The sequence below is a fragment of the Lithobates pipiens genome, unplaced genomic scaffold (assembly GCF_037356315.1).
Source record: "Lithobates pipiens isolate NorthernLeopardFrog02 unplaced genomic scaffold, aLitPip1_a1.2 Scaffold_8, whole genome shotgun sequence".
Taxonomy (NCBI): domain Eukaryota; kingdom Metazoa; phylum Chordata; class Amphibia; order Anura; family Ranidae; genus Lithobates; species Lithobates pipiens.
Genome location: NW_027507903.1, coordinates 199,757,155 through 199,772,097, shown reverse-complemented (window position 1 = coordinate 199,772,097; position 14,943 = coordinate 199,757,155). Strand labels below are relative to the sequence as shown.

At 43.0% G+C, this 14,943-nt stretch overlaps 1 protein-coding gene across 1 annotated transcript in view; it reads left to right on the top strand.

Annotated features, from left to right (window-relative positions):
* Positions 1-431: 431 nt before the first annotated feature.
* The window catches only part of LOC143963642 (hyaluronidase-1-like), a 42,045-nt gene continuing 27,533 nt past the window's right edge, over positions 432-14,943 (top strand). The window contains exon 1 of the mRNA XM_077473329.1: positions 432-586. The gene's annotated coding sequence lies outside the window, so the exon portion shown is untranslated. The remainder of the gene's footprint in view (positions 587-14,943) is intronic.

The following is a 14,943-nucleotide window of genomic DNA, read 5'->3' as shown; positions in this document are numbered from 1 at the left end:
TAAGGGAAAAGACCAACAAGAAACAAAAACAAATTTTCCATGCATTTATGTAATATACTGAAGACACATTCCCTTAGTATATAACGTTCCTAGGTATTTCTGGAAAATAAATAAAACATGGTTTACTACCACCACAAACAACAAAAGCCGCTTACGTTTCTGAAATGTGGATACGATTATTTTACATACTAAAAGACATAGGACAAGATGGTGTCGCTTTCCAAAATAGGATCTTCCTCTTACAGTTTTCTACAAAAAAGTCTAATTTATTCGTAGCTGTAATAAAAATTGTGGTCACTTAAACTGTGAACAAAGCTGAGATACGGAGAATAATCTACATAGGGTTAGTAAGAAAAATTGAAATTATTGGGTAACGTCCAAGTGTTTAGCAAAAGAGAAATGGTGCAACAAACTTGTATTTTTTTCTAAGTCACAGAAGGCCACTTTGAAATCTGATCTCCACGAGTGGGCTTTCTTTTTTGTACAGTTGGATTTCATTAAAGCACTTCTCTTATGACAAGGAGTTGAGCACTGTAGGCTCAGAGAACACAATCCCTGCCAACTCTTCCTTCATCCTCCACTAAAGGTAAGTTTGTGAGATATTAGAGCTTGTGAAGTATTAGTTTGTGAGATGTTAGACTTTGTGAGATATTAGAGTTTGTGAGATATTAGAGTTTGTGAGATATTACTCTTTTGCAATCTTATTACCCATAAGGCATAATTCACAAAGCTTTAACACAAGGATAATGCTTTCTAGTTTAGTCATTGTAATTTTGAAACCTTACTGGACCTAGCTGAAACTAACTGTCACTTTAAATGATTACGTATACTTAACCTGTTATAGTAGCTTTATGAACTGAGCCCATAACTTTACACTGCTTAAGTGTAGTGTTGTTGCTTTCTCTATATAACAAATTGCTAAGTTTTAAAATGCTATTTTGTAGGCAATAGATTCGACTGACTTACTAAAAAATGTTTTTCTTTATATTCAAAGTGTTATGTTGCATGCAGTTGCATTTTTATTCTTTTAAAACAATTTTACTCTGCCAGTGTCTGTCTGTCTATTGTGTATGCATTATATTAGGAGTAGTGTGAAGTTGTATATTATTCTTTCTAAGAATCCACTGTATGTTTTTGTTGTTGCTATAGTTGGCAGTACATGTCGCAATACACGGGCAAATTCTTCAGTTCCCATTAGTGTTACCACTAATGACTTCAACATGGACATAGCCACAGGGGTCATTGATTCTTGGAATTCTTACCTTTTACAGCTGTTAACAGCCATGTGTTACACATTAATGTGCTCTTTTATTATTAAATCACTGGTATAATAAAGTAAGTTAAATACAATTTATATTTAGGCAAAAAAAAAAACACATAGAAAATATATCAACTTATTTTCAACAACATTTCTTATTAAAATAGATTTTCAGTAGATACTTAAAAGGTTCTTATTTAATATTATTATTATTATTATTATTATTCAGGATTTATATAGCACCAACAGTTTGTGCAGTGCATTACAACATGGGGGCAGACAGCACAGTTACAATACAATTCAATACTTTTATTGTATGTCAGTCACATATGGCTTTTGATTAATTTATGATGGCATGAAGATCATATAGTATGCTTATTAACATTTGTTCTATTATATTCACTGTTGACTTTACAGTGAAAAGTGCAGTTCTAACAATTCAGCATGAATTGCTTTGCATTGGTTTAGTTAAAACCATTGTTTTTGTTTTTTAAGTGGAATGGTTCTAGTGTCTTTGGTATGCATTAGCTTGATAAGAAAGTTAGATAACGATTCATGATAAGATACAAGGAGTCAGGGTGGGAAAAAAATGCATATTTTAGGTATTTAAATGGATGTGACATTTTCTTAAAGTGGTTGTAAACCCATTACCACCACTTTAACCTACAGGTAAGCCTAGATTAAGGCTTACCTGGAGGTGCAAGAAATATCTCCCAAACCTAAAAGGTTTAGGAAATATTTGCAGGAATAGCGTCACCGATGTCTACGGCGTATGTGCCGTAGACATGAGGTGCGCTGCGTGTGTCGTTTCTAACGGCAATCATGCCGTTAGTGGCAGCACCAGTGTGCATGCACGGGAATGACGTCATCGCGGCTCCGGCCAGTCACAATGCTGGAGCCACGATACCCGGAAGTCCCTCCGGGATAGATGGCCGCGTCAGAGGGGGGCAAACATGGGCCAATGCCGGGGCTTCTATCTCAGGTAAGTAATTCATAATGAGCTAATAGTACTAGCTCATCGCGCCTTTGCCTTGCTGGGTGTATTTTTTTTTTTTAAGAGGCTTTACTTCCTCTTTAAGCCTACACACAATCAGAAAATCGGACAAACAATACGGATTTCGAAGCGATCGTACGATAATTTGATTGTTGGTATACAGCTTTCAAGAGCCGATCGCAACAGTTCATCCGAAATTATCCAAATGAACAAGCACAATTTTTTTTCTCTTATAATACCAGACTGTGCGATTTTCGTTTAATCAGTCCAAAAAAGATCGGAAAAGTAAGACTACGCATGCTTGGAAACTAAAGAATTCATTACAATACAAACCATTACATCACTTACGGAGTTGTATTCTGTCATATGAGAATTTTCCTAACTTTAAGTGATATAGCCTTGTTTTTTTTTTAGAACAAACATTTTATGCTTACCTGCTCAGTGCAACGGTTGTACGCCGGTGCTCCTGGCTCCTCCCTCCTGCTGGGTGCCCCCACAGCAAGCAGCTTGCTGTAGGGGCGCCCAAGCAGGTGTGCTCCCGAGCCATGGCTCTGTGTGTCCATTCACATCCAGAGCTGCGGCTTGGCCCTGCCCCCTCCATCTGCTGATTCGCTCCATGGCTGTAATTGACAGCAGTGGGAACCAATGGCTCCCGCTACTGCCAAAAGTCAATCAGGAGTACAAGTCCCTGGAGAGGCAAGACTCTTGTGGACATCGCTGGACTGAGAGGGGGCTCAGGTAACTATTAGCCCTTGTATACACGGTTGGACATTCCAACAACAAAATCCGACGGATTTTGTCCGAAACTGGTGTTACATACACACGGTCGGACAAAGTTGTCGGAAAATCCGATTGTTCGGAACGTGATGGCGTTCATTCGTTTAGGCTAGTAGCCAATAGCTTTGGTCTTGTAATTTGATCTGAGCATGCTTGGCACTTTGTCCGTTTGGAATTCTCTACAAATGATCCGACAAAGTCTGATCGGATCATGTTGTCGGAAAATTTTATTTCTAGCTCTCAAACTTTGTTGGTCGGACATTCCGACGGAAAAAGTCTGATGGAGCCCACACACAGTCGGATTATCCGACAACACGGTCCGATCCGACATTTTCTGTTGGAATGTCCGACCGTGTGTACAAGGGCTTAGGGGGGCTGCTGCAGACCAAAGGTGCATAAAATGCATGAAGGTAAACAGACCTTGTGCCTTTACAACCACTTTTAGTAACTTCTTCATTTTCAATATGAGACTAGCATGTAAAAAAAAACTTCATTTTTTTTTTGCTCAACCAACGGGATGAATAATAAAAAAAAAAAAGTCTTGATTCCCTCATCCACACATTTGATGTAGATGGGGAAATCCTCCCTATTGTATTCTGACGAGACTTCCCTGCTGTCAGAATATACTGAACAAGGGTGGCACAATGGTGTAGTGGTTAGCACTCTCACCTAGAATTAAAAAGTGTCGCTGGTTCAAATCCCAACCACGACACTACCTGCCTGGAGTTTGCATGTTCTCACTGTGCCTGCATGGGTTTCCTCAGGGTACTCCAGTTTCCTCCCACAATCCAAAGACATGCAGGTAGGTTAATTGGCTTCTGTCCAAAAAAATGGCCTTAGTATATGAATGGGGACCTAGGATTGTGGGCTCCTTGAGGATAGGGACTGATGTGAGTGTGCAATGTACAGGGATAGGGACAATTGTAGACACTTGCTCAGGTTGGACTGGTGTTTTTATGCAACCTTACTAACTATGACTTATATAACTTTTGTATACACTGCTTTTGTCTATTGGTAGCTTGCAAGGTAAAATAATAGTGTCAATGGTGATGCAGCAGTAAAAATATCAGCTTTTTCCAACATCAGACGCATGCTTTTGTGCTTGTTGTCTAGGGAAATAATCTGAAATGTTCTCACGGTCTCAATTTATTTTCCATCACACTGTTATCTGGGTAGAAAGATTTTTGCTGCGTACTCTTATAAAGCATTGGTTTAACAGCTTCATAAACAAATGTAATTACAATGACTTGAATTAAATGAATGACAGATGTCTCGAAGCTTGATGGATATATTTATTTTAGTCATTTGTTAAGTGCTTGCTTGTAAATATTCTTTACCTAACACTCAACACATGCTTTAATTAGTCCAAAATGTAAAATACCATAATAGAAAGTATCAACTGCTTCCTTCCAATATGTTTTATATAACAAAGCACCAAAGCTCTTGACATTTCACATTTTCCCTTCTGTATTGACCATAAAGTAGTCCTGTTTTTGTGTGTTTTATGCTGTTAAGGGGAAACTAATAAAATGAACAATAACAACACAACAATTGCTCACTGCACAAAACAAAGGAGTAGCTTTAAAAGTCCTATATGTTGTGTTTCTGGAGCAAATACGACAGTGTACGTATCAGTATTTATTATTACAACATGTATTTGCAAACAAAAACATATGAAATTGCGTAAGCATGTTTGCTAAAGCCAAACAGGATGTGTGTGTGCGTGTGCACTGTGTTTCATGCATGTGGACTGTGATACCCCTCCAAAGCTTGAACTATCGTTTTAGTGGGGATCTGCTGCCCTCTACTATATGTATTTAGAAACGGCTGTGCTGCTTAAAGCAGTATTAAACTCAAAACCAAAAATAAAATATGTTGCAGCTCACCAATACTTAGATGTGGTGGTTGCATTGGTTTAGTATTTTTAGGCTTTTTTTTGCTCTATTTTCACCTGGGGATCCAGCCAATAACACACCTCCTGTATTAGAGTGCCTCCAGCTGGATAAAGGAGCACAGGGGCCCCTTTGGACAGCAGCAACGTAGTCTGGGGAGAGGGGGAGAGAAATGCTGCGTACACACGATCGGAATTCTCATTGGAAAAAGCTTTGAAGGTTTTCTCATCGGAATTCCAACGGAATTTCGCTCAAACTGTCTAGCATCGCGACATAGAACACGTTCGACAGCACTATAAAACGGAAGTTTAATGCTTCCGAGCATGCGTTGAATTGTTTCCGAGCATGCGTCGAAATTTTGAGTGTCGGAATTGCATACACACAATCGAAAAATCCGATAGAAAGGTTTTCTTTCGGAAAAATTAAGAACAGGTTCTCAATCTAAAGACTGTCGGAAATGCCGACAGAAAAAGACCAATGGGCATACACACGGTTGGAAAATCAGATGAGAAGCTCCCATTGGACTGTTTCCATCGGAAATTCCGGCTGTGTGTACGCGGCATTATATTTACTAGTAGGTTTAGATACACTAACAAATTGAAGCCAAATTCCAGCTCACACTGCAGTTACACAAGCAGTTACAGCAACAATTTTTAGTTTTTTTTTGAGATTGTGAGATTTTACATGAAGGCTACATGCACACTGGACGTTGAAATAACTTTATAAAAATGGCAGTAGCTTTCCGGTGAGTCTTTAAATAGTTTCATAGTTTCATAGTTAGTAAGGTTGAATAAAGACACCAGTCCATCCTGATTGAGTGTCTACAATTGCCCCTGTACATTGCACACTCACATTGGTCCCTACCCTCAAAGAGCCCATAATCCAAGGTCCCCATTCATATACTAGGGCCAATTTTGGACAGAAGCCAATTAACCTACCTGCATGTCTTTGGATTGTGGGAGGAAACCGGAGTACCCGGAGGAAACCCACGCAGGCACAGGGAGAACATGCAAACTCCAGGCAGGTAGTGTCGTGGTTGGGATTTGAACCAGCGACCCTTCTTACTGCTAGGCAAGAGTGCTAACCACTACACCACTGTGCCGCCTATTAGCGTTTTTGAAATAGCGCCTATTAGCGTTTTTTTGCGTTTTTCCTTGTTATCATTTTTTTTCAATGCATCAAAAACGCTGGTGAGCCAAGTTTATGAGCATTTATTGACATTTATCAGCGTTTATGAGTGTTTATGAACGTAAGGTGTTTTTTGTGGTCAGAAAAACGACTCCTGAATGCGATTTTATCGCGTTCAGAAAACAGCCCATAAACTCCACTGCTGATAAACATCCAAAAACATCCATGTGTGCATGGACACATAGGATAACATAGAGGGGAGTTTATGAGCTGTTAAAAAAAACTCCTAAAAACTGACATTTATAAACTTCAGTGTGCATGGAGAAAAATAAATAAAACTGATCATTGTAAGCAACCCTGTCTTTGGTAAATGGTTTGTCTCAACACTCTAACTGCAACATTTGCAGTATTCTGCTGACAACTACCGTATATACTCGAGTATAAGCCGAGATTTTCAGCCTCTTTTTTGAGGCTGAAAGTGCCCCCCTCGGCTTATACTCGAGTCATCGCTGTCTGCCCGCTCGATCAGCGTGTCGAGCAGACAGACAGCGGCCATTCTACTATTCAAAAGCCGCGCCTCCGGCTCCGCCTTCGCCTGTGATAGGCGGAACACTGAATTTCCCAGCAGCCTGTGTTCCGCCTATCACGGACATCGTATCATCCTCGTACTACGGACGAGGATGATACGACGTCAGTGATAGGCGGAACACAGGCTGCTGGGAAATTCAGTGTTCCGCCTATCACAGGCGAAGGAGGAGGCGCGGCTTTTGAATTTTACAATGGCCGCCGAAGAGGGCACGGGACGGAGGCAAGGCAAGGCAAGGCAAGGCACGGCACGGCACGGGACGGGACGGAGGCAAGGCAAGGCAAGGCACGACACGACGGCAAGGCACGGCACGGCACGGGACGGCACGGGACGGAACGGAGGCAAGGAGGCAAGGCACGGGACGGAGGCTCGGGACAAAGGTAGGCTGGACACACACACACACACACACACACACACACACACACACACACACACACACACACACACACACACACACACACACACACATGGATACACACACACACAGGGATGGGTGGATGGATGGAGACACACACAGGGATGGGTGGATGGATGGAGACACACACACACAGGGATGGATGGATGGATGGAGACACACACACACACACAGGGATGGATGGATGGAGACACACACAGGGATGGATGGATGGATGGACACACACACACACAGGGATGGATGGACGGACACACAGGGATGGACGGACACACAGGGATGGACGGACACACAGGGATGGACGGACACACACACAGGGATGGACAGGCATGTCTCACCCTCGGCTTATACACGAGTCAATAAGTTTGCCAGTTTTTTTGGGGGTAAATTGGGGGCCTCGGCTTATATTCGGGTCGGCCTATACTCGAGTATATACGGTACTTACTGGCTGGATCATCAAGAAAGCCTAAAAACAAATGTAGCCATCACATCTAAGAACTATTCAGCTGCAATATAATAAATGTTTGCTTTTAGATATATGGCTTTAATGTCACTGGATTTTATATGTACATCACTTCCTGTCTGTGTGTGGCTGGGTTATAAACCCCAGAGTGAGGAAGTAACTAGAGAGAGGATTTGTAACCACATGGAAAAACAGATCCTGAAGAAAGACCAAAGACAAAGAACAAAGACCAGAAGCTGGAAGTGGGTAAGTACTCCAATTGCTCGCCATAACTTCTGGATGGCTATATATGGATATGGATATGGATATAAGTAGTGAGTGTACAGCTTGTATAACAGTGTAAATTTGCTGTCCCCTCCAAAAAACTCAACACACAGCCATTAATGTCTAAACCGCTGGCAACAAAAGTGAGTACACCCCTAAGTGAAAATGTCTAAACTGGGCCCAAAGTGTCAATATTTTGTGTGGCCATCATTATTTTCCAGCACTGCCTTAACCCTCTTGGGCATGGAGTTCACCAGAGCTTCACAGGTTGCCACTGGAGTCCTCTTCCACTCCTCCATGACGACATCACAGAGCTGGTGGATGTTAGAGACCTTGCACACCTCCACCTTTTATTTGATGATGCCCTACCCTCAGCTTCTTTAGCAAGGCAGTGGTGGTCTTGGAGGTGTGTTTAAGGTCATTATCATGTTGGAATACTTCCCTGCGGCCCAGTCTCCGAAGGGAGGGGAGCATGCTCTGTTTCAGTAAGGCACAGTACATGTTGGCATTCATGGTTCCCTCAATGAACTGTAGCTCCCCAGTGCCGGCAGCACTCATACAGCCCTAGACCATGACACTCCCACCACCATGCTTGACTTTAGGCAAGATACACTTGTCTTTGTACTCCTCACCAGGTTGCCGCCACACATACTTGACACCATCTGAACCAAATAAGTTTATCTTGGTCTCATTAGACCACAGGACATGGTTCCAGTAATCCATGTCCTTAGTCTGTTTGCCTTCAGCAAACTGTTTGTGGGCTTTCTTGTGCATAATCTTTAGAAGAGGCTTCCATCTGGGATGACAGCCATGCAGACCAATTTGATGCAGCATGCGGCATTTGGTCTGAGCACTGACAGGCTGACCCCCCCCATCCCTTCAACCTCTGCAGCAATGCTGGCAGCACTCATATGTCTATTTCCCAAAGACAACCTATGGATATGACACTGAACATGTGCACTCGACTTCTTTAGTCGACCATGGCGAGGCCTGTTCTGAGTGGAACCTGTCCCGTTAAACTGCTGTATGGTCTTGATCACCCTAGCCTAGGCCATCTTTATGTAGGACAACAATTCCTTTTTTCAGATCCTGAGAGTGTTCTTTGCCATAAGTGCCATGTTGGACCCAATTTGGATATTTTCACTTACTCACCTTTGTTGCCAGTGGTTCAGACATTAATGGCTGTGTGTTGAGATATTTTGATGGGACAGCAAATTTACACTGTTATCCAAGCTGTACACTCACTACTTTACATTGTAGCAAAGTGTCATTTCTTCAGTGTTGTCACATGAAAAGATATGAAAAATATTTATAAAAATGTGAGGGGTGTACTCGCTTTTGTGAGATACTGGTGACAGAAGTACTGTATATCTGTCCCCTTGTTGGTATCTCACATGCACTATACCAGATAGCTAAGGCTGCTTTCACAATGGGGCGTTGACCGATTTACAGCCGTTTTTGCAGAGGTTTTCGGCCTCTATCGGGGGGCTTTTAACCCCCGATAGCGGGCAAAAAGGGCTTAAAATGACCGGCAAAATGCCACTCCAGCAGCACTTTGCCGGCGGTTAGGCGGCACTGCCCATTCATTTCAATGGGCAGGAACAGTGGAGGAGTGGTGTATACACCGCTCCTTCACCGCTCCGAACATGCTGGCAAGGTTGGAAACACAGTCTAGCTGGGTGTATTGAATGCCATTATTCCCTCGGAACCAGCCCAGTGGGAGTGTTCTCCCGCTGTGCATTATGGGGGGTGGTATTTAACCACTTGCCGCCCGCCCTATAACAAAATGATGGTGGCAAAGTGGTTTCATAATCCTGATCGGACGTCATATGACGTGATCAGGATTTTGAGCCGCTGCGCACCCCCGGGGGCACGCATTGCGGCGATCGTTGTTGTGGGGTGTCAGTCTGACACCCGACAACTACGATCTCAGTAAAGAGTCTTCGACGGAGACTCTTTACCACGTGCTCAGCTGTGTCCAATCACGGCTGATCACAGTGTAAATAGGAAGAGCCAGTGATCGGCTTTTCCTCACTCGCGTCTGTCAGACGCGAGTAGAGGAGAGCTGATCGGCTGCTCCTCTGACAGAGGGGGTCTGTGCTGATCGATTATCAGCGCAGCCCCCCCGAGGATGCCCACACTGGACCACCAGGGACGCCATCAGACCACCAGGGATGCCCAGGACAAGGTATGCCACCCTAGACCACCAGGGATTCCAGTCAGTGCCACAATGGATGCCAATCAGTGCCCATAATGGATGCCAATCAGTGCCCACAATGGGCATCACTGATTGGCATGCATTATTGTTTGGCACTGATTGGCATCCATTAGTACAGTATATTATAATACAATGCGGCCTATCAGTTCCCATCTGTGCCGCCTATCAGTGCCCATCCGTGCCACCTATCAGTGCCCATCAATGCCCATCTGTTCCGCCTACTCATGCCCATCTGTGCCACCTACCCATGCCCACCTGTGCCACCTATCCATGCCCATCCGTGCCGCCCATCCATGCCAATCTGTGCCAGCTATCAGAGCCAATTTGTGCCACCTATCAGTGCCCATCCGTGTCGCCCATCAGTGCCACCCATCAGTGCCGCCTATCAGTGCCCATCAGTTCCACATATCAGTGTCCATCAATGCCACCTCATCAGTGCGACTTCATTGGTGCCACCTCATCGGTGCCCATCAGTGCCGTCTTATCATTGCCCATCAGTGTAACCCCATCAGTGAAGGAGAAAACTTACTTATTTACAAAGTTTTGAAACTGAAACAAAGAAAAACATTTTTTTTCAAAATTTTCGGTCTTTTTTTATTTGTTTAGCAAAAAATAAAAACCGCAGAGGTGATCAAATACCACCAAAAGAAAGCTCTATTTGTGGGAAAAAATGATAAAAATTTCATTTGGGTACAGTGTAGCATGACCACGCAATTGTCACTCAAAGTGCGACAGTGCTGAAAGCTCAAAATTGGTCTGGGCAGGAAGGTGGTTAAGGTACCGACATCACATGCTTCGGGGTTCCAGAGATTATTCTCTGCCTGTTTGGTTCGGGTGGTCCGCCTGACCCAGCCCCATGGCCCTCCTGGCCTGGGGTGCGGAATCATGCATTTCAAGTCTCAGGGCTGGCTGGCCCAAGGCAACACAACTGCAGGGACAGGCCTGAATGGATTTCGGGGCCTATTGATCCGAAGGTGGTCCGGTGCCATCTTATCTGAAGGGAGAGGCCCAGCAACTGGAAAAACCCTGGAGGCTTAGTTGAAGGACGCAACCTGGATCAACACTCATACTGTATCGCCGGATGGGCTGAGAGATACTCAGGTACTGATACTATCTACCACGGGAATCCCTAGACGGAGAAGCAGACAAGAAGGTAACGGTAAGCCCAATAAAACCAGCAGCTCCTTCAGGGGTTAGTGCTACATACTACATACCTGTCCTTTCAGTTTTGAGATTCTATAGTTAGTTTTACATCATGTCTCAATAGCTAGCAAAGGCTAGAGCCAAGTTAGGCATCCAACAGCCCAGAAGTAGTTTAATCTTGCATGGCAGATTAGAAGTTACTAGACTAAGATGCAAAGAAGATAGGCTGACTCTGAGTTCCAGAGTCACACCTGGTTTCTGCTGGTGAGAAGTTGCATTCCACGTTGGTTGGACAATCAGAGGAGGATCTCCCCATCATCACTGATTTTGTCATCAGGTCTTTGGCATCAAGTTGGATGCTGCATTGCAATTATCCTCAGGGGCCCCTGCCACTTGACTTTGCTGCAACATTCTTCTGGAGATATATTGACTATACAGTATATACCTGACTATTTGTGTACAATTCCACCAGGACTCCTGTTGGGCCCTTTGCTGATAATACTTGTTTGTACATTGAATGTATGTATTACTATTAATATTTTATCACATAAAGTATGTATTGTTTTCATACTGTTGTGCATCTATGTACTTATGGTTAATATTAGCACAATATAATTTTTGAGGGCCATTTATCATCCCCCCCCAAAAAAAAACATTGCTACACTTTTTTCATTGTTACTATTATTATTAAAAGGCTTTATATAGTTTGAACAGTTTGCACAGCACTTTATGATATAAAGAGAAACAGTACAGTCACAATAAAATTCATACAGGAGGGTTAGGAGGGCTCTGCTCTTGGCTTACAATCTAAAAGGGAGGAACAAGTGACACAAAAGGATAATAGCTGTGTGGGGATAAGTTGATGAGGAAAGTAAAAAGTTCAGTTTTTAGGTGGATAGGCTTCCCTGAAGAGATTCAATTTTTTTTGAATCACCTAAAGGTAGACAGAGCAGGCGAAAGCCACACACATTGTGGTAAGGACTTCCATAGGATGGGAGAGGCTGTGGACAAGTCCTGTGGCAGAGAATGTAGTCATGTAGTCCTGTAGCAGAGAATGGGAGGAGGTGAAGATAGTGCTAAAGAGGAGAGGAACTTGAAGTAGGTGAACTTGTTTAACCATTTGCCAAAAAACTTACATGCAGACCTGATCGGACCATCCATTGCTCTATATGGAGCAGCATGCATTTCTGCCAACATCCGATCCTGTCCACTAAAAACAGACGGATTGGGATCCATTCCCCATTCATCCAGCAGATGGGATTGGATGACAGTTGGATGGAAAGAGACAGGTGGTCCGTTCCCATCCAACAGCCCATAGAGGACAGCGGGCTGTACAGCAAAGAGGACACGGACCTGTAATCTGCTTTCTCAGTGGCGATCAGCCGAGAAATCTTCCACTGAGAAGGTGGATCCAGTGGCGGACTCCGCCAGTGTGAAAGGGGCCTTAGATACAGATTGGAAAGTTCTTCATCTTCCAATTGAGCTACCTCCAAAGAATAGGCTCAAAGATCAAAAGAAGAAAGCCCCTTCAGCAGAAACTTGGAATTTGGCAGAATCAATGGCTGATCAATCAATGGCAGAAATGTATGAAGAACCAAGGTCAAATCCTATTTGGAAAACAAGGCCTTTGACAGGGCCTCATTTTTCTGACAGCTTTTATAAACTAAGATGCCAACGCCTCCGATGTCCACTTCCTGTACACAGACAAGGCTGAACTTTGCGCCCGTAGTAAACTGAGCTTAAACCGCTTAAAATGGAACTTCCGCTCATTTGTCTTCTCTTCCCCTCCGGTGCCCCAATTGGCACCATTCGTGGGGGGGAGGTGACAGGTATCCTGTTCCCACTTCTAGGAGTCCGTGCCGCGGCCCATGACGTCACCGCGGGGCTCCCTCTTCCTCCCTCCTCCTCCCCCTGTTGCCGGGCCAGTAAGAGAGAGGAGCAGGGCATCGCTCATGAGCAGTAGGGTTCCTGCCATGAAGCCATAAGGCTACACTGCCAGGTTCCCTTACCCGCAATGGTGGCAGCATCACTCGACATCGCTGTGCTGACATCACTGGACTCCAGGACAGGTGAGTATCCTATTATTAAAAGCCAGCAGCTGCAGTATGTGTAGCTGCTGGCTTTTCATTTTTTTTTTTTTTGGGGCGGACCTCTGCTTTAAGCTGTAGCTTAAGCCTCCAAGCCTCTAAATCTAGTCAAAAAAAGAAAATCCAAAAACTAAAGACACCGACAAAGATAGAGGATCAAATGGCTTGGAGGCTGCATAATGAACAATACCACATCATATACTAAAAAAAAGTTGAACCGAATATATATGAGTTGTTAGTGCCGCACATTGTTCAGATATATATATATATTTCCATTGATGGTATTGGTAGTCATATATACAGTACAGGCCAACTGATGATTTATTTATTTTGGGTTTCTCTGCAGTGCAGAGCATTATTATATAACATATTACACATTGATTTACAGAGTACATAGACCAATTCCTAATAGTGCTTGCAGCAGAAAGGAGCTCACAATCAAATTTTTCTAGCATGTCCACTAGCGGCAGTTTGGACAAAACCAATTAACCTAGCAGTGTTTAGTCAATTGTAGAAAAAAACGGAGCACTCAGGACATCCATACAAAATATAAATACATGAAATGTATTTGAAAACCACATAGAGTACCCAGGGAAAAGCCACACAAATTAAATAAGCTCCAGGATGAAAATTTGAAATGCAATGAGTTAACCACTTATCCGCAGTGTTGATTATTTCAAGTATCATGTCGTAGGATAGGATCCTGACATTTTTATTACATAGTCATCCATGAATGATATTGAAAGCCTAAAATCAGTCAATATAATCCTGTTACTGAAACTAGGTAAAGATCTTAAAATAGACTTAAAGGCAAAAATGTTGTTTAATTCTGGATAGATTATGAGAGAGTTATAACCCCTGTCAGTTTTTTTTGCCATCTGTGTCCTATTGCAGAGATTCCCCCTCATAGCCAAGTAGAAAGTGGCAGAAAATCTTTGCAAAGTGAAGGAGTTCCCGTGGTGTCACCAGAACCATACCTCACAACTTTTTTGAGATGGGAATGAGGGACACCTATTCACTTATACGCCTAATGTATGCAGGCATAGGACACACCCCTTGTCACGCCCCTTAAACGAGAATTGTACAAAAAAACAAGAGTGGGTAAACACACAGTTGCTTTTTTTTACCAATACTATTCTTTTAGATTGGCTTCTGGAATTTACAAATGCAGCAATTTAGAAATCAGATGAAAGGTTTAGCGCTGGAAAACACTTTTTGATAGATAAAAAGTGTGTTTTATATACAGCTATATATATATCAGGCCAAAAATGAGGGGCAAATTAGAAGGAAAGAGGGACAGAGGGACATTGTTCCAAATTAGGGACAGTCCCTCAAAATCATATGCCAGAACTAGTGTTCTCAGTGGAAGATTTTCCCTCTATTCCTGTTCCAGTGTCAACCCAAAATTTGGGATTTTCTTTTACTTTTGATGATAACAGTAAACAAGAAAAATAGAGGGAATGGATCTCCATAACGGGGGCACAGACAGTAAAGAAAATTTAACAGCATTTCTAATCCCTATCTACTCCATCCAAAACGAAAAAAAAAAAAGATTTTGCCTTTAGGTATACTTTAACCACTTTCAGACCGGACCATTTTGCTGGTAAATGACCAGAGGTCTTTTTACACTTTGGCACTGCGCTGCTTTAACTGGTAATTGCGCGGTCATGCAATGTTGTACCCAAACGAAATTTGCGTCCTTTTCTTCCCACAAATAGAGC